This window comes from Lepisma saccharinum, chromosome 9, assembly GCF_977018435.1.
Source record: "Lepisma saccharinum chromosome 9, izLepSacc3.1, whole genome shotgun sequence".
Lineage (NCBI taxonomy): Eukaryota > Metazoa > Arthropoda > Insecta > Zygentoma > Lepismatidae > Lepisma > Lepisma saccharinum.
In genome coordinates, this window is record NC_139237.1 from 89,960,110 (window position 1) to 89,980,542 (window position 20,433).

The following is a 20,433-nucleotide window of genomic DNA, read 5'->3' on the forward strand; positions in this document are numbered from 1 at the left end:
TAAACAGTAGAAAATTCAGTGAACAACCAATGCACCTTCGGACGGGGTAAGCAATTTCGTTAAGGATGAAAAATGTATACGTTGCAGTGTGTCACTTCGTAAAAAGACATATCTTTATTTGAATACCCTCGTGACGTTACTGAATCTGCGCTTTAAGCACATACACTCATGCATAATTTGGGGGAAATGTCTGCAACTGGTTGAGAATTCTGTGTGGTTGACAAATATTTCTCCGAGAAATTTCACGAAGGCGTATACGAAGGGATGATTCAGATATGGAGATTGTTCGAGTTACGTGCGCATGGGTTACGATTACTACGGCAGAAATGAATGCATTTGTGTACATGTATCTGTTAGCTGAGAAGTGCAGAACGGCGAATCGTCGATGTGAACGGTAAAACTAATTTGTTTGCTTTCTTTTCCCCGCACCAACCGTTATCTGGAGCAGATTCTACAGAGAAGGTATTTATTTTGTTTAGCTTACGTCGTTTTTCTGCAAATGTCTGGCGAATCGCGACGGTGAATATGAGTGCTGATTAGATGGAATCGATAAAGGGACATTCATACGCAGAACAGGACTCGAACCCGAAACTTTGGTGGCGAAATGGAAAGTCGACCACTTAAAGCGCTCGGGTGACGGGCCAGCTCTATACAGAAAAAAGGAACTACATTTTGGTCAAGTTTAATATTAACACAAAACTTTTCAGGCTAAACATAACCTACTGACTTAACATTTATTTAAATACTTATTCAACGAATATAGTTCGTTTCTAAGTCCACTATGTGCCTCCATCGAGGATCGAACAAGGGATTCCTTGATTTAGTCTATGGACCAGCCAAGATGTTGGTATAATTTGGGGGTACTAATTTTTCTTTATACCACAGTTACATGGTTATGAATGGATGCAAAAACACCATGATTGCCATCTCAAAGTGGTAGCTAATAGAAATGGCGGCCAATCCAAGATGGCGAATGTTGACATTTGAAAAAATGACTATCTCTGAAACCAACGGCCCGATCTCAACGAACTTTTTTTAAAAATGAAAGCTTAGTATATGTTGTATATTTAATGTTATCTTTAGTTTTTCGATAGGAGCAACCGTTAAGTAGTTAATGACGGATTAGTAATTTTTTACTATTAATTTTATATTTATCATTAATTTATTAATAATCTAGGCATCTGAGAAGAAAATGTTCCCAACAAACATTGTAGCGTAAACGCATATCTTTAATTAGACATATTGCACTTGTTGTTTTTCAGCTTAGAATTCATATAAAACAAATGAATTACGTAGTGTGTGCATCGAATTCTTCTAGCAGCATGTGTTTTTAGTCCTATTTAATTACACGTGTTGTAACTGGTATTGACTATTGAATAGTATATTATTGTTATATACATACAATCACATTTAATAATAATCATAATAATTGATATTAGTATTGTTATTATTATCAGTAATAATAATAATAATAGTTGTTTTTGTTGTTGTAGTATTATGTACTTGGTTCGATTGGTCTATAGAGCCTCGGCTTCACACTCAGTATCGCTTCGGGGCTTGAATCTCCTCGGCTCAAGGTTCGGGTTATTCCGGCTTCTTCAATCCTCGATGTAAGGTCCCTCGTAATTCTAGGTCAAAGGTTCTCAATGTACTTATAGATCTTGACCAAGATTCTATAAGCAATCGACAATCCTTTTTCCCACTAGGTTCTGTCGATATTCAGTTAAGCACCCAACTTCCTTTTCTCTTTTCAGCCTCTGACCAGAGAACTGAAAATTAATCCGTGACCACAGAATAAGAAAAGGTGTTCCCTGACCAGGGACACAAACGTTGACTACTAAGAGTCTATCGACCGATCCCGAATTCTGGTATATCCTACGACAATCACAATCCTCTCAATTATATCTCCTGACCAGAAGCATAGAACCGAGAGAACATAAGCCTTCTGACCAGAAGAGCTAAGTAATTGTCCTAACGATAATCCAGAATAAACTAATTCCTAGTAGCGACGTGGAAGTAAGCGCAGAAATACGGGTGTGAAAAGAAAAGACGGTAATACGAGTTCCGTATTTATCTGGAGTTCGAATACAAAGGCCACGGGCCACCGAGCTTCGCTGCTTATATAGCATTTCTCGGTGCCGTGAAGGATTTACCAACTTTTATCTTAACATCAATTTTACATTACAATAAAATACATATTAATAAAATATCAAAGAGGAACATAATTAGCTACATACAGATATTACTATTTTTAACCTTTTGTGAATATTAAATATGCAAAATAATTTTAATTGTTACACTCAGCATTTAACTTGACTAGGGAGTATTGCTTCTTCCAACTCCCCTCTCTCCCTGCAACGGCCACGCGAAAAGACAACAAAGAAAAGAAAGAAAGTTTACAACGTTAAAATGTTAAGCAAAATTTCTTTAAATACAGGTTTTGTCTTGCGCGGGCATAACTTTCGTTTACCTTAACATAACTAAATTCTGATTGCACCTTCTTGCAGTAAAAGAATCAGGGATTAATATGATATTAGTTAACTTATTGTCCGCCAAGGGACACGACAGATATAGCGTGGGGAAGACAGCCTAATCTTTCGTCTTTTCCCCGGTTTCAACGTTTACTTAAAGTTGAGTCTGCCTGGCTTCTACACAATAGCGATTGCTTTCTCGCATTGTTGTCCCCGATAATGAAATTCCAGCTCAGCTTGCTGGCAGAAAGAAACAAACTCTTTGAACTTATATTTAACATCTGGATGTATACTCTATATACGAGGTGTGTTTCACTTTTCTTGGTAATTAACCATTAACACCCAAAAATTATAAATACCAAACAAAGGAAAATATTAAGTTTATATACATCCTTGTAACGTGAACACTGCTACACGTTACAATTAACTAGCCATTAATTTTCTTTAATTGTTACCGATGTTCATGGAAGAATGTTATTGATTGATTGAAATTAAAATTGTGTATGCGTCAGCACTTAGGCTATTTTCACCCATCATATTATATGAGGCCAAGCCCCTTACAATGTATAAAAAATCACAATGCGTGTCTCTAAAATTTCCTTGCCCAGGGTAAAAACCGAGCCGGTACTGGAGCACTCAGCACATATATTCCTATGAGCAATACACAGGAGACCATACATACAATTATACAAAGGTAGCCTCCCTGATGGCTTAGTGTAACGTCGTCGCCTTGTGATCAAGGGGACCCGGGTTCGATTCCCTGTGGAGGCACAAAGGAGTTCGGATCCCACTTTAAACTGTAGGTCCACTCCGGATTTTCCTATCTGTGGATAAAGTGTACAAAAAGAAAATATCAAATCAAACAGCACTACAAAGGATTGTGCTGGCCGTAGGTGCAGACGCCAGAGCCTCGTTGGTCTTTATAAGACTGCAGTTGCTAAGATGAAGTACATGGAAATGAGGTTAACATTTGGGAGTGTTCAGAAGAACATCATAACACTCGTTATTATTTATTACAGCCGAAATGTCTGCTTTCAAGAAAGTACAAATCCGTAAAATCAGAAGACGGACCAGAGAAGTTATATTATATGTAGTGGAAATGCATTCACCAAAAGGCATACACAGTTTTGTAAGTGCTGCCGTGAGCATAAATGTTTTATATGAATTCTAAGCTGAAAACCAACAAGTAATATGTCAAATTAAAGATAACCATATACGCTACAATGTTTGTTGGGAACATTTTCTTCTCAGATTCCTAGATTATTAATAAGTTAATGATAAATATAAAATTAATAGTAAAAAATACGATTTTTTTAGTAATCCGTCATTAACTACTTAACGGTTGCTCCTATCGAAAAACTAAAGATAACATTAAATATACAACATATACTAAGCTTTCAGTTTAAAAAAAAGTTCGTTGAGATCGGGCCGTTGGTTTCAGAGATAGTAATTTTTTCAAATGTCAACATCCGCCATCTTGGATTGGCCGCCATTTCTATTAGCTACCACTTTGAGATGAGAATCATGGTGTTTTCGCATCCATTCATAACCATGTAACTGTGGTATAAAGGAAAATTAGTATCCTGAAATTATACCGAATTCTTGATTTTGGCCACTTGACCCATAGACTAATTACAAGGTGACAACGTCACTAGTATTACTATTAAACCATTGGCAACATGAATAAAGTAGATGTATTACCAGACTTAATACATTAATGCATTTGTTTTGGACATTATTATCAGGTTGAGGAATGTGAGAAAATATTCGTTCCGGATAAGGAATCGATTAAGAAATAAATCTTTTCTGAAAACGGATCTGAAATGTGTGCTCAACGTTTAATCCTAACCCCGACAGTTAGGCAACCCACAAAACATTACCGTTACACGGTACTGCATATATAGCAAGGATATAAAACATTACCGTTACACGGGACTGCATATATCGCAAGGATATAATTTTGCAACTGTTACCAATATGCTTCCAACGAAACATTCTTATTTTTTGCTTGTATTTTATAACGTGACTTTCGAGGTGTAAGGGGTGACCCTTTTTGAAGACACTCAAATGTCAACCTCTCTTCCATGTAGTACACCCTGTACCGCATTTTCAGACCTAACGAGGCTCTGGCGTCTGGGCTAACGGCCAGTCCTCTGTGGAACTTTATTGTGAAGAAATGTTTCTTTTTCAAAAAATTCAAGAACGTTAAATATCACGCTTCATCTTTTCCTGTGTACAGGTTTACCCTTCATGATGATACAAACAGTTGCCACTGAATAAAAGTGACGACGATGTTCTCAAGAACACGGCCTATTTTGACAGCGCACGGTTACATGCCAATCAGCTGATTGTATCGCCCGCCTTCGATCGCTTGGGGTTGAAAATTTGACAGCGTCACAGGATTATTTCTCTTCTTAGTAGAGTAGTATCTGAATTTGATTTGAACATTGTTGGGTGCGTCAACACTTTGGTTATTTGCACCCCTCACATTATACGGGATTCACACCCTTACCGAAACTAAAATCATTACCTTCGAGGACCAAAATCTTCTTTCATATTTACAAGCTGAGGCTGTAAAAGAGCGCTCGGCACATGGATAACACAGCCCTACAGATGATTAAACTGGCCATAGGTTCAGACGCCAGAGCCTCGTCGGCCTGCAAGAAGCAGTTACCGTGGTGTACTACGCGGAAGTAAGGTTGAAGTGAGATTGACTTATGGGTGCTTTACCAGAACGTCACATGCCCTAGTAGAGCAGTAATCGCAAAACGACGAATATAAGAAAGAGCAGATGCTTAGCACGGGAGCGCTACGACGCCAGAGGTCCCAAGTTCGAATCCTGGACTGGGCGTGAGTCTTCTTTCATCACATATCATTAATCATGCTCACTGTCGCGATTAGTCAAAAGTGGAATAAAAGCGAAGCGAAATAAACTAAATCAATCATTCGAAGAAGCAGGAATTTACATTCATACCTTACCTGGATTTTGAACTAAGTATGTCCATAAATTACTTACGAACAGAGAGAAACGCTACCCAACATTCTCCGACCAATCAATGCTTAAGCTACTCAAAGCAGCGATGCACAAAAGGGAACAGGGATTTTGGTCCAATGGGACGTGGAAATTGATCATCTTCGATTCCTAGTCTCTCCCCGTGTTTTAACATGACCTGACGATTCAAAGCAAAGGGAGTTAATTGTTTATCAACGCACCAAAGAGAGAAAAAAATACCCGCAACAGAAATTTTGGAACCTGATCGAGTACTGCTGCGAAAGATACGATAAAGGGGCCATTTAATTAAAAAATACATATTTAGGGTTTCCGATTTTCCGTGGCGCATCGAGCACATGGCTGTTTAGATGGGAGAACCGCCGAAACCACTTCACAGGGCAATTAAAGGCTGGAAACAAAAGGTGTATTAGAACGGAGATCTTTGAGCTGAAACAACCTGATGACTGTGTATAATTTGCGGCTACGGTGCAAATCATTGGAAGTTTTCCCCCCTTCTTTCCACCGATACTGTCTCGTAATATGGACCACCAGGGAATGCTTTGATACTATCCGCAAGGATTTCTTGTCCAGTCTTTTGAAAGGTTACGAGTTGCTGATTAATAGCTAGATGCATCTAGGTACCAGTACCAATTATAGGGCACTTCGACATGATGATATATTGCCTAAACGAATCTAAAAACACAACAGTCTCGTTGAAACTAGGACAATAACTAATTTGATTTTCCAGCTAGTGGCGACGTAAAAATAATACGATGGAAATGTTGGCAATGACTAACAGAAAATACAGAACAAATACTACCAGTGTACACAGGATTTCGCTGTATGAACCTCTGATGAGAAAATGGTACTAAGAAAAGTTGACTTTCATGTACTATAAACGACGCGAAAGTCTAATGGTACTGTAAAGCTTATACACTCCTCACAAAAAGTTTGGAATATTGTTATATTAGGCAATAGGTGATAGGCACGGTGACATATGTCGGTGAAAAGACGAGAACATCCACCAGACAGATATCACGTGTTGTTGAATTCCAAGGCCGTGTCTATCACCTACTGTCTAACATAACAATATTCCAAACTTTTTGTGAGGAGTGTATATATATTACACTTATTATATACAGTGCCAAGATGAAAGGCGTTGAATTTTGACTAGCCAAAGGATATAATTAATTTAATCTTCATTACTAAGCACAATGCAGGAAAATTAAAATATTATCTGAACGTTTTGATTATTTGGTATATTTAAATTGATTATACTGTTAGCATTTTACTTTTAACTATACAAATTATGTAAATATTTGTTGTTCTTGTATTTGTTATTTAGCGTCGCTTCTCTGTCACTTTGGGCTACTCGCGACTATGATGATTAGATGTAGTTGAGAAATTAGAGAACGGGCAAAAAGAGGAAAGAACCTGTTCTACGAAAAAAAATGTAACAGCAAGTTTGGTTACGTTGCGCAGAGAGACCAATCATGAGCAAAAACTCAACAAACACGGAAAAGGCAAGTAATAATCGCCACGGGATTAAATCCTCGTGCAACTATGTAGATTTTAAAACAGCACTTCTTCCGATATTCATATATTGGCTTTTCCCATACCAGTAAGGTAAAATATGATGTACGCTTGGGTGCATTGCTTTTGTCTTTTTACAAAAATACGAAAGCTGAAATTATACGAGGGCAGTTACCTCCCCCTTTTCCTTTTTCGCGACGCTTTCGGAAAGGAAATAAGATCCATAGTTATGATACTGCTGAACCACAATAAACGTCAGCGGAGAAATTTAACGAGCGGCTCTTAAAGCCCCGGGTTCTGCTGTTGATTAGCAAAATTACGCACCCTCGACCACACTTGCAAGTAAGAAAAGTGTATCACCCTGGTTTCCCAGACGTTTCCCCATGCTCCAGCGTACACAATAAGGCTCAATACTGAATTCATAATTGTGACGCCTTCGCTTCTTAGGAACAGACCAGGGCACTCAGGAACGGCAATAAAATGTTTCACAACGGGGAGGAACACTTTTTACCCCCCGACGCTGAGGAGAAAACGCAAATGAGATGCGTCAATAACATTACACCAAGAACGACCGAAGTAGGAATTTCGGGAATGGAGAAACCACAAAAGGAACGTCGCGTCAATTGCAACTAGTTGCAGCTTCTTGTGCTCTAATCGCATGTTCTTTCCAGCTTCAACTGCAAACACGATTTGAACACACAGCAAAGTTTATGCTCGAAGCTTGAACAATCTCGTCGATACTTTGAAGAACAGGATGTACAGTGGTGGAAAAAAGTTCTTCCCCATAAGACTTTAATGGCAGTAAATAATGCCGGAAAGGTAGTCAACACACATTGCACCTTTAGGTGATCGGGTGATTCTGTCTGTCTCAAGGAGCAACTCGTCTTTCATGCAATAGCAAACAGACACAGGAAATGTAGGAAAGTCACGTGACATCAGGTGGAATGTTGTTCGTCATAAAATCGCCTTTTCTCAAGCCAGGTCGCAGAACCGACAAGAGTTATAGCCTATGTCCGAAAATGATTCCCCTAAAACCGTTGAACGAAACGCTAAAATAATTCTTGCCTTAATTACAAAGGCTACTATACTATATGTGCCGCGGTAGCTCGGTCGTTAGGGAATTTGATTACCTTGTGAGAGATCTGAGTTCGATCTCCGACTGGGGAGAATTGGAATTTTGTCCACCTGTTCAAGTGACTCCGGCGCCCACCCAGCGTCGTATAAAGTGGGTACCTGTAAGGGGGGGGGGGGTAAAGGCGACCAGGGATGTGGTGCTGATCACATTATCCCCACCTTCGGCCGTAACAAGAAAGTGTGGGACCCTAACTCCGCACCCTCTACATGCCTTCATGTCTTGGTACAAAGCACAAGGTAGCACTTTGCTTTTTCATTTACTATACGTCCTGATTTTGTCGGAACAGAACTTTCTAATTTCTATGTGGACTTTCTTCCAAGTACCGTAGGGATGTGAATAGGCTCCAGTTTTTCTTGACACAATTCATCCATGTTATATTTCGTTATAAAAACAAAGGCCAATATCCTGTGTGTGTGTGGGGGGGGGGGGGCTATAATTCAAACATGTGAGGTGATACTTTTCTCACTACTCCATTCTCCGATTCTTCGTATCAGAAATAAATCTTAATTCCACACACTGAAAATGTAGCATTTCCTACATCTTAGCATGAAAATATCTAGCAGCAAAGTAATGTGTAGGCACATAGTGGTTCGGATACCACTTTAAACTGTAGGTGCATTCCCGATTAGTCTTACTGTGCATAAAGTGGACTTAAGACACCAAATCAACCAACCAACACAATCCCGTTATCGTCCAGATTATCGAAACCAGAAGCTTCGTCGCGAATAACATAAGCAGGAAGACAATGTGAAATTACCGAACAGAAACAGAACCTAAAATCTACAACGGCTAGATTGGATTAAATCGACGATACAGCACGCGTTCTGAAATGAAGAAGAATACGAAAGTATTCGACCTCGATACACACACACACACTTTTCCTCCCCTCAATGGTAAGATATCTTTCCTGCAGAGAAGCCTTTACGTAGGCCTTCAAGGCCACGACGAGAAAGTGTTTTACATGCAATGACGGGACCAAAACACACGTCTAGTTTGATATGAAAGCTGTGTTCCTCCTTATTTCGTACGTCATTGATAACAGGAACACGGGCCTCGTCTGCCAACCCTAGTTTCGTAGAGCAGACGCCTGTTTGCCACCCTTTGGTTCAGTGACCTTCGCTCGTAGTTAGCAAGAGTGAATGACTCACCAGATACCTGTTGCCTGTGAGCTTATACAAGAATAGATATTTCGTTAGGGTCTGTAAGTATTGTTTTATCTGCAGTTATATCAGTTAACGTTCCAATTGTTTCCTAATGGTTACGTTATTTATAAATTAGTTCTCGAGAGTGAGCTTTCTATCTATTTGTATGGGGGGGGGGGGTATACAGCCGGCATGTATTATTTTTTTTCCTGAAACAAGAAGAAATTCCAAGACAAAAAAAGAGTCGTAGAAGAGTAGTTAACAGAAAGAAGAAAACGAAAATGTAAACGTTTAAATAAATTATTGTATAGATCGAGTGAATAATATTTCCTCACTGGGCCTCCTCGATGGCGTAATGATACCGTCGTCACCTTATAATCAAGGTATCCCGGGTTCGATACACGGTGGATGCACGTAGTAGTTCGTATGCCATTTTAAACTGAAGGTCCAGTCCAGATTAGCTTATCTGTGGAGAAAAACTAAAAAAGAAATTGTCACAGTGTAAAAAAATTTCATGTTCAACCACATACAAAAGGGAATTTATAGCATCTAACCAACACAATTATGGATCGCAACGTATTTTCTCAGATCCATTTTAATTATACGTGCATGATAAAATAACAGAAGTTGAGGAAAGAGAAAGCCAAGCGAAACACAGATGCCTTCTCCAGAATTTCAAATCTCGTTACGTAAGGTTCTGGGTTGAAGTCCCGGGCAGGCATGACTTTTGTTCTTGCTGTTTTATCTGCTTTATTTCATCATAAATCGTCGTTATGGTTTACCTACAGGGGAGGAATAATGACAATAATTGCCAATACAAAGCCAATAACGAACAGAACAACAACTCAATTAGGGAGATGTCAAGAAAGAAACAAGACTTTACAGTGTCTCCGTCTCTCGGTTTCTCGAATTGAAAATTGCTCTCCCGTTCTCTGTCTCGGCTAGTTAAATATAGAAATCGAAAAAGTATGTGAAGATACATATATTTCATATATCCCGGTTTTATTGGAGATTTCGTGAGAGATGTAATAAGTACTCTTCGATCATGTTTATTTTTATAATTTTTGTTACGTAACATCACTTTTCTTCCTAGTCGCGGACGAGTGACCATTACATGAAATTATTGACAAAATACTAACACCTGTGACAAGGACGGTACTTAAATCCGGGAACTTTGGCGACGAGGTCTAAGGTTGACCACTTAATGAGCTTGCCCACCGAGTCTGCTTAATGTTGCTTGTGTCAGGTAATTCGAAATAACTGTCAATATCCCACATTCATTATCATTTGTTTCATAATTTATCTTATTGATGTTATTAACCTGAAGTCGAAGAAATAGTTGAAAGGCAATAATGCACGATTGAATGTCTATGATGTTACTTCGTGCTGAATAATATGACGTGATATTATGATATGAATATAAATGTATTAATAATATAATATGCCTAGTCATTCCATTGATTGATCTCAATTGCGCACACAAAATATGGTATAATGTCCACTCCTAACCAACCTCCGTGGCAGAGTGCTTAGCACAGCTCGCTACAACAGCATGGGCCCCTGGTTCGAATCTCGGCTTGGCCATGGGTGTTCTTGGTGAGTGTCCCTTAATCAATATCATCACTCATTACTCATCTTCATCGTCGCTACTTGCCAAAAGTGAAAGAATAGCGACACTAAATAACGAACATCCAATCAAATGGAACATCTTCACCGATTTAATTCTATACCGTACAAAATTACCAGTTTATTACTGCTTCTTGATTCATTTTACTGCATCTCAATTGTTTTCCGATTCGAAAAAAAATGGAATGTTGAGCAGTTGATTGTGCATTGTTTCGTTGTTTGGATTGTTTAATTAACGTCGCATTAATTAGTTTTAGACCAATCGTAACAGAGGGAATGGAGAGCACAAAGGAAGAGGAAAATACAAGTTAGAGACCACGGCTCTCTTTAAAGGCAGGATTCCTTGAACACGACTGAAGTGACTGCAGAATATTATGGATAAAATTTGTTTCGCTTTTTCCTTTTATTTCTGTTTCAGTTATTTTACTTCGCTTTTCTTCTCCCACTGGCGTTAATCGTGTCGGTGAGGAAGAATTATAAACTCGTGAAATGGATGATGGGACAAAAAAATATATATGCCTCTCCCACGGTTCAAAACTGTGACCACAAAATATTGTCTTATTTTTAAAATTTACGCCAAATATGGTTTCACTCGTCTCTTTCTCAAGGCGTTCCATTGCCTCTCCGATGGGGTAGTGGTAACGTCTTCGACATGTAATCAAAGGCTTCCGAATTCAATACCAGATAGAGGAACATTTGGTTCGGATCGCACTTTAATCTGTAGGTCCAGTGCATAAACTGGACTTAAACCATTAGCGTGTGGCATGTGACCTGTGATGAGAACCATCATTCCAGTGAACCTTCTTGACAATGACTAGTATCACTCGAAAAATATTTTCTTACGAGTAGATCTTGTTAAGAAAACAGTTGCTGAAATGTTCTTCTTGAGGCTACGTAGCACCCAGCTGTTGTTTGTTGTTGCTGGGGCATGAGTCACGTGCCTCATGCTATCAATGCTCAATCCTTCCCGAGAACTCAGATCCACCAGACAAACTTAAGCGAATAAGTTGTTATTTGGGTTGCATAAACAACAGGCTTTACGACGTTACGAAATTCTAGGTCCCGTGGCCCAGGTAATTCTTTCTCCGACTGTACTAGAGGGCAGCAGCTTCAGATTAGCAGGCTTCTATTGGCGATGACGTAATAGTGAAATTGTAAAAGCGGGCTTTTTGAAGGCTTGTGTTACCATCGCTTGCTTCCTGGAATATAATTATACACTTATCGCAATATTTAATTGAGGGTCTCTTCGAGCTCGTAGTGGTAATGTCGTCCCGTTGTAATCAAGGGGTTCCAGGTTTGATACCCGTTGGAGGCATATAGAGGTTCCAATTCTACTGTAGGTACAGTCCCGATAAGCGTATTTCTGGATAGGTGAACTTAAAACAAAAAACTCAGTATTTCATAGACGTTGGTACTAGGATTATTAATAATATAATACTGTTTGTAATTAGTGTATCGTTTCTACTAAATTCAGCGTGACAAATTTACATTCCTCGACTAATTTTGTAGATATAAATAATACGAATACTTCTATCAAGTTCTGTTTAATGCACGAACTTAAAAGGATAAAACATACAACATTAATATGTGATCTTTAAAATTTATGTAATGCACCGGATATTCAAACCAAGTCTTCGAAACTTTTCCCTGCATACTTCTTACGGTAAGGAGAAAAAAAAATCTGTAGCATACCTCTCAAATCATTGTCGGAAATTTTTTGTCACTGTTGCATGTGAACAACAGGACAAAAGGGTGAACAATGAAGAGATTATTAATGTAACAATTTTTTAATGCTCGAACATTCTTGTTAACATTAACTTTCATTGATGATGGTGAAAACATACCTGATTGATTGAATGATTGGTTTATTTCACTTGGCTTTTCTGCAACATTTGACTAAACATGAATATGAGGTTTTCACTGATTGATTGAGTTGAAGTTTTAAATCCACTGTATGCACAGTAAGCCTAATCGGGACTGGACCTACAGTTTAAAGTGGGGTCCCAAACTCCTTGTGCCTTCACCGGGCATCGAAACCGGGAACCCCTTGATTACAAGGCGACGTCGATACCACTGCGCCATCGGGGATGCCCTACACAAATATGAGAATAAGTGACGATATGGAAATGAACGAACACTCACACAGAACACCATACCTAGGGCGGGATTCGAACCTGGTACCCCTGACGTCGTAGCGCGCTGTGGTAACCACTCCGCCACGCAGGTCGGCTCTACCTGGTTTTGTGTAATTGTAAACTGTGTCGAATAGCTGTAACAACTAACTAACTCTCTAGCCTTCTTAAACCCGAAGGTTCATGGCTGCAGCAACACAGGCCTTCCATCTGTCCCTATCTTGTGCAAGATCTATATACTCTTTTCCATCCCTACCGATTTCCCTTAGGTCCATCTCGACGTTGTCCCTCCATCTTCGTCTTGGCCTTCCTACTGGTCTCTTACCATCAGGTTTCCCAACAAGAATCCTGTAAACTCCTCTTTCCTCTCCCATTCGTGCCACATGGCCTGCCCACCTAAGTCTTCTTGATTTAATTATTCTAATAATGTCTGGACATGAATACAAATTATGTAGTTCTAAATTATGTAACCTTCTCCACTCACCTGTCTCCTCATCCCTTTTAGGTCCAAAGATTTTCCTAAGGATCCTATTTTCAAATACTCTCAATTTATGTTCCTCTTCCAATGTAAGGGACCAAGTTTCACACCCATATAATACTACAGGCAACATTACTGTTTTGTATATTTTAACTTTTAGTTTCTTAGATATTAAACGAGAAGACAAAAGTTTATGAAGAGAGAAGTAACATGCATTTCCTGAATTAAGCCTACTTTTTATTTCCTCTTTAATATAATTTTCATTTGTTAATATTACTCCTAAGTATTTGAATTTGGAAACTGTTTCAAACGAGTTGTTACCAATAATTAGATTTTGATTATTACCTAACACTTGGTTTCGGCCTGTAAGCATATATATTTAGTTCTCTCTTTGTTAACTTCCAAACCTATCTCTTTAGCAGTTTTGAAAAATATTTTAGCATTATTCTTAATTGTATTCACATCATCCCCCAGTAAGTCTACATCATCTGCATATGCTAACAACTGAGTCACACCATTCAATTTTAGTCCTTCTTTAGTTTCGTTTACCTTCCTAACAGCATATTCTAAGGCAAAATTAAAGAGCAATGGAGATAATGCATCTCCTTGTTTTAACCCATCATGAATTGTAAATTTGTCAGACATATTAATACCCACACGAATTTTACTTTCTGTTACACTGGTGCATATTTTTATCATACTAACAAGCTTCTTAGGTATTCCAAACTCTACTAATATATTATATAATTTATCTCTTTTGACCGAATCATATGCTTTTTTGAAATCAACGAATAGCTGATGGACATTTTGATTATATTCCCACTTTTTTTCGAGTGTCTGTCTGATGTGAAAAATTTGATCTGTAGTTGATCTGTTGCGTTTAAATCCACATTGATAATCACCTATAATTTCATTAGCATATGGGGTTAGTCTTGTTAAAAGAATGTTAGATAATATTTTATATGTTGTTGAGAGTAGAGAAATTCCACGGTAATTATTGCAGTTCATTTTATCACCTTTTTTAAACACAGGAACAATTATGGATTCTTTCCACTGTTGAGGGATTTCTTCTTTATTCCATATTAAACAAATTAATTTATGAATTTGACATATTAATGAATTTCCACCATATTTAATTAACTCAGCTGGTATTAAATCAATTCCAGGTGCTTTGTTATTCTTTAGCCTTTTAATAGCATCTTTAACTTCAGTCAAGTTAGGTTCTGGAACTAAAGGTTCTGCTGTGTGGACTTCATTTACTTCTGATTTATCTCCTACATGGACATTTAAAAGGTCATTAAAGTAGTTCTTCCATCTATTTAGAATATCGCTTGGGTCAATAGCTGTAACAAACAGCATGCAAAAAGTTAAGCAACATTCCCATTGACATGTATCACTTCGATGGATTTTTTGTGTAACAAAATACGATATTGTTTCATTACACAGTGTCGTCTAGTGAATTCCAAAATTATTTTTTACTGGCGAGATTACTGGCTGTGTTTCAAAACATTGAAACACAACAAAATTAAATTTGAGCACCTCTTGGGAACTGAACCTGAAACCTCTTGAATGTAAGACGATAGTCTTAGGAACAAGAAACACCTTAGTGTCCCCTAGGTTACGGTTGGTTAGCTGAACATCTGGCTTGCAGCATCCCAAACCTTGTTACAAATACTGGATAAAGAGGTCAAGATTGGTACATCTATCGAGGATCGAGACTGGGTGCTTTCGCGTCGCTTGCAAAGCACCGACATTGAGGTTACGTGGGTGCTGAAAGAGCGGCAAACGCCAACACTACTTTTACTTCCAGACGAAGGGACTTCCCTCTCCAATCCGGCATTTGGTCTAAGCTCACCCAGTGCCACAACGATAACGGCACCGAAAGGATTCTCACTGGGAGGCTGTGACAAAAATTTGACGACTTGAAAATCCTGGCTATCGCCAAGCATCCAGAGATTAAGACATCTCGGCACTCGTTCCGCCAAAAGATTTTTCCCTCTTAAATAACATTAAAAGAACTCTTTACATGTGTTTTTTCGCCCTTCGAGTCACGCGCTGGAACAATACGGCGAGCTCATCTCGCGACGGAGAGAGAAGGGGGAGTTTAACAAGTGGAAATTCCACAGTCGTACCACGGAAACAGGAAGGAGGGTTTTAAAGTCGGCAACGATGGCTTTTTGGAAGATCCACCAGTCGCCCATTGGTTTCCACAGCATCTTACGTAATGATCTTCCTTAATACAAGACTCCCCAAGAAGGAAAAACAGGAGGGGGGGGGGAGAAGAGGAACTTTCTTTTGCTGAAAACTTTGTGCGCATTATCCCGCAGCGGAGTTTCTGGCCCGGACCATTAGTCGCAAGTTAAGACGTCTTTTTGTCAGGAAAGAATTAAGACTTCTTGTACCCTGCTTCCCTGCTTTCTCTAAGGCTAATTCACATGCAGTTTGTGTTGTCAGATTGCCTCGGAGACATTCCGAATGTTTTCTCGCTTTATAAACTCCTCGCGCTCTATCGGGTAAAAGGAACTGTTTTGTTGGGGAGGTATCAAACTGCGTCTTGGAAGAACGGCTTCCTCTTTTTTTCCCTTACCCTCCTTCTTTCGCAAAGCCACGCCCCCGACTTTTATTCTTCCCTCCCCCCAATGTACAGAAGAAAAGTATTAGGTTGGCAATCGTTTCCGTGACCATTAAGGAGTAACGTCGACTTCTTGAGATTAAAAGCAAACCGTCGTTAACATTAGCCGGCGGGAAGGCGTGCATCCCGTAGGATTTCTGCAGGGATCTAAGGGACTCAGTTTTATGAGGGCGGGACGCCATTCCCAGCTTTCTCCGGGATCCATCGTGTACGACGTCCCCTCTTGCGCGAATTAATTCCACATCAGCCGCCTTATGAATACGATTTCGGCCATGAAGTATCCTCCAAGAACATCGCCGTCTTGCTTCCTTCACCGCAATTGCGTAAATAACGCCAGGATGCCCCGATGCGTGGAGGCTTTGCTCTCTCCGTCGTATTTCACCAAGTATTGCGACGCTCGCTTTAGGGAAGTGGGGGCATATTTTAAGTTTTGGGCCTCGCAATCATGGCGTCTCCCGCAACGAGACACTACGTTCTCGAATTGGGTCAATGAGTTGAGCGCGTGTCATATAGGGCACATCTGTTACAAATTCCAACACGGGAGTCAAACAGGATTGGTTCATGGGATTGACGTCAGTGGAGCAAGGGCACGTTTCTTAAACTTTAGACTATAAAAGTATTTTCTGCATAAACCTAACTCAATTCAAGACATATAGTCCGGGTTCGAATACCAGCCTGGGCATCGTTGATCTTTGGGAGTGTCCATCAATTTCGTCATAGCATCCTCATCTTCGCGATTAGCCAAAGTGGAAGATAAATCGAAATAAAATAAACCAAATCAATCAGACAAACATATATACGAGGGTTGGGACATAAGTCACGGCAACTATTCTTTTCACGAGAATGCGGGACCTGTACAACAACCGTTCATTACACTGCCATCTAGTGACGTGTTCACATACTACAGGAGACATACGATCATATTGCAGTAGCACCGTTTAACTTGAAAAAAGTAAAGCTGCTATGACTTACGCTCCAGTCCTCGTAGCACGTCTGCCTTAGTCGCCATCAACGACACATGTGCGCATGCGTCGATTGGATTGAACAATTCCACTTAGGTCTAATAATGCCATGTGTGGTTAGGTTAGGAGAGCCAGGTTTAGAGATCTTAGCATTTAGTTTTGGCGGTTGTTGCAAGGTGGTGTGGCCCGCACCAGACCCCGCACCTTACACCTCACCTTTACTAATGGTATCCAAAAATGCATGAACAGCAAACCTGAATCTTGAGAAAGAGCAAAAACACAATTCAATGTATCCCTTATGGTGCACTGAAGATAATCTGATGCATTTAGTTTCTTGTGCGACAGGGAGAACATGAAAAATCCGGCCCGTACAGGAAACGGAGAGATCGAGAACGTACGGAGCCTACCCTGTGTTACCCACGTTCCCAGCAACGTCTTTTTAGCAAAACGCACCCATATCTCATGAATACAAAAAAAAACCAAGCTCGTAGCCAACACGTCGAATCCATTCGCACGCGAGGCGCTCCCGGCCGGTTTAAACCCGGAGCTCAAAAACAGGGCCGCGCTCCGCTTGCTTTTTAATGCGCGAAATAACCATCCCGACTGCAGGAGAAGGCGACTGGATCACAGGACTGCATTACAATGGGCTACATGAAACGCAGTAAAATTATCTTCGGCAATTATGCAATCGCGTAGACGATTAGTGCCCGGATCTCCCTTAATACCAGGCCGTGCAAATTCACCTCGAATGGTGAGAAATGCTATTAACGGGCATAATATAAACAGCAAATACAAGGTTTTCCGCCGTGGATTTTTCCCTCCCCCTCCTTCCCTCTCCTTTTGCATGGGAGTAGCGAAATCCCGGAGTCTTATTGCCCTGTTTACTGTAGGCGGAAAGATGTAAAGGATGTCTTTTAGCATTGAAAATGAGACGGTTAAGCTTCGAATTCCTTCCCTTATTTCTTTCGCGAGGCAGAATTTAACCCGATTTGCGAAACTAATTTCTTCCCACATGCACAGTTTGCAAAACGTATTAAAACACACGTCCGCGACAATATTCTCATTTTCGTTGTTAAGTAGGACGCGGTTTCATGTTTACGTATGCACGGTAATAACTACAAAACATGCGACAAAATCTACTTCAAAAGTGTATCTTATGCATTATAATGGAAACCAGTGAAATGGAAAAACTCATAAAATATTGCTAGTACGTTCACTATTACGAATATAAGGCCCGGAAACGGTTAATTTTTAGGTCCTATTTCAAAAGTTGCAAAATATGCTTTTCTAAATATTTACCAGCATAATTGCATGTATATTTGAACAAATATAGCCCTTACACACGCCACACACACTCAACAAGACGTAATTCATAGAATTGAACGCATTCAGTCAAAGTTCCTTAAATACCTCAAATTCATAGCCTGTGGAGAATATCCAACATTCGATCCACACGAACAACTTTAGCGAATTGGCACTTCGACTAAACGTAAATGACTTGCTCTGTCTCTATGAAGTAATTAAGGGTATAACAGGCGATTTAACATATTAACTGCCGTAACCTTTAACATTCCAGTTCTTATAATACGCCAAGCAGTCCTTTCAACCTCTCCGGTGTGGACTCTATTGTAATACTATTGTGAAGGAGTAATTAGCACATTTGTATGATTGGAACCGATAAATAAACACACACACACACACTTTAATGTGATATTACTAAAATTATATCTTACAAAATTATCGAATTACATTCTTCAGTCAATCTGGTAATCCACCAGTGGTCCCTGGTTCGAATCCGACCTGGACATGGGTGTTCTTACCGAGTATCCCTTCATCATATCACCACTCGCCCTCATCTTCGCGATTAACTACAAGTGGCAGAAAAGCGAAGTAAAATAATCAAATACAAATCCAAACTGGTAATCAGGTAGCTGATTCTGGAAACTACACGGGCTTCAGTGGTTACGTCAATTGTAAGTGTAAGTGTTCTACGCTCTATTCCTATATCACAGTCAAACTATGCAAAACTGTAAGATATTAGATGCTCATTTGTAAGTACACAAGTGAAAAAACAAATGTGAACCAAACAATGAATGTTTCACTATCAGCTCCAATCAAAAACATTCGCCAAAAATCTTCATAGAAAACTGTTACTGCTTCGGTAAACATACGGCAAAAAGATGCAGACGGGCAGAAATAACAAGTCACTTCCCTTTACCCCCCAATCGATGAAATGTTAGTGTAACTCTTGCTCACACGATCCCCACGTACGCCTCGATCTAATTTCAAGCCAATTATGGCGAATATCGTTGTCCATAAAAAAAGAAAAAAAGAAAATCAAATTCAATCTACCATTTCTCATACTTTATTTTTCCCACACAGCATACCCTTTACCCCCTCCACATTTCAGGAAGAGGAAAACTTCTGTAGCTAGAAAGGCATATTTTCCCGCATCAACAATTAATTAAAAAGTGTTCTGCACAAAAGCCAGGCACAACAGGCTATCCCTCCCATTAGACGCCCGCGGGGGGGCACAAAGCATCAAGATATGTGATCTTCGCCCCTCCTCTATCCGGTGAAATTAATAAACAAACCAAGGTGAAGTCGACTCCTGTGCCACCTGGTGGGAAATAGGCGTACCTCAGGGTCGTTAGAAACTTCAGAGATATAGATATATCGACGGCGCGGGGGATGCTTTATAGCAGCTGCGAATCTAGATGTAATTTTAGGAGGATCTTGTTTACAATTATTTCTCTTGTGTTCAAAAATTAAAACGTAAAAGGAAAAATATATATTATTTTTCAAAACAAATGCGGCTGGGAACCAAGTGTTTGTAGCGACGAGGCTGAGAAAAGTAATGCAATCAATTTGTTGCTAGTTTGATTCAAACAGGTGTTGAGTTGAGTTTTTTAAAGCCTAATTTATGCAGAGAGAGGCTAACAGGTTAAATTGGGATTCGAACCACCTTGCTTCTCCAACGGATATCGAACTCGGGACTCCTTGACTAATAGGCACCAACGTTAACACTACACCATAGAGGAAGTCAGAATCACACAGGTGTACAATGATAGCTTCTCATAATGTACTTACTTCGTACAACAATTTCACACATGTCTGTATCCTGGGGTCTTGCCAGATATCAACAAGAATCTTTCACTTGCAATTCCTCGCCCCCCCCCCCTTTCTGCATATATCTGTGACACTAGGCCGTAGACATCACTTTCGGTGACACCCTATAGTATCCTTCTGCACTCCTTTCAGATAGTGTGCAAATAGTGTTTCATAGGCTAAGAAACTTTCACATCTGTGTCCCATGATAAGAAAATGCTC

General features: G+C 39.7%; 1 protein-coding gene across 1 annotated transcript in view; it reads right to left on the bottom strand.

The window, feature by feature from the left end:
- Positions 1-20,433, bottom strand: part of mbo (Nuclear pore complex protein Nup88) — a 291,203-nt gene that overhangs the window by 122,988 nt on the left and 147,782 nt on the right. The gene's annotated exons all lie outside the window — the stretch shown is intronic.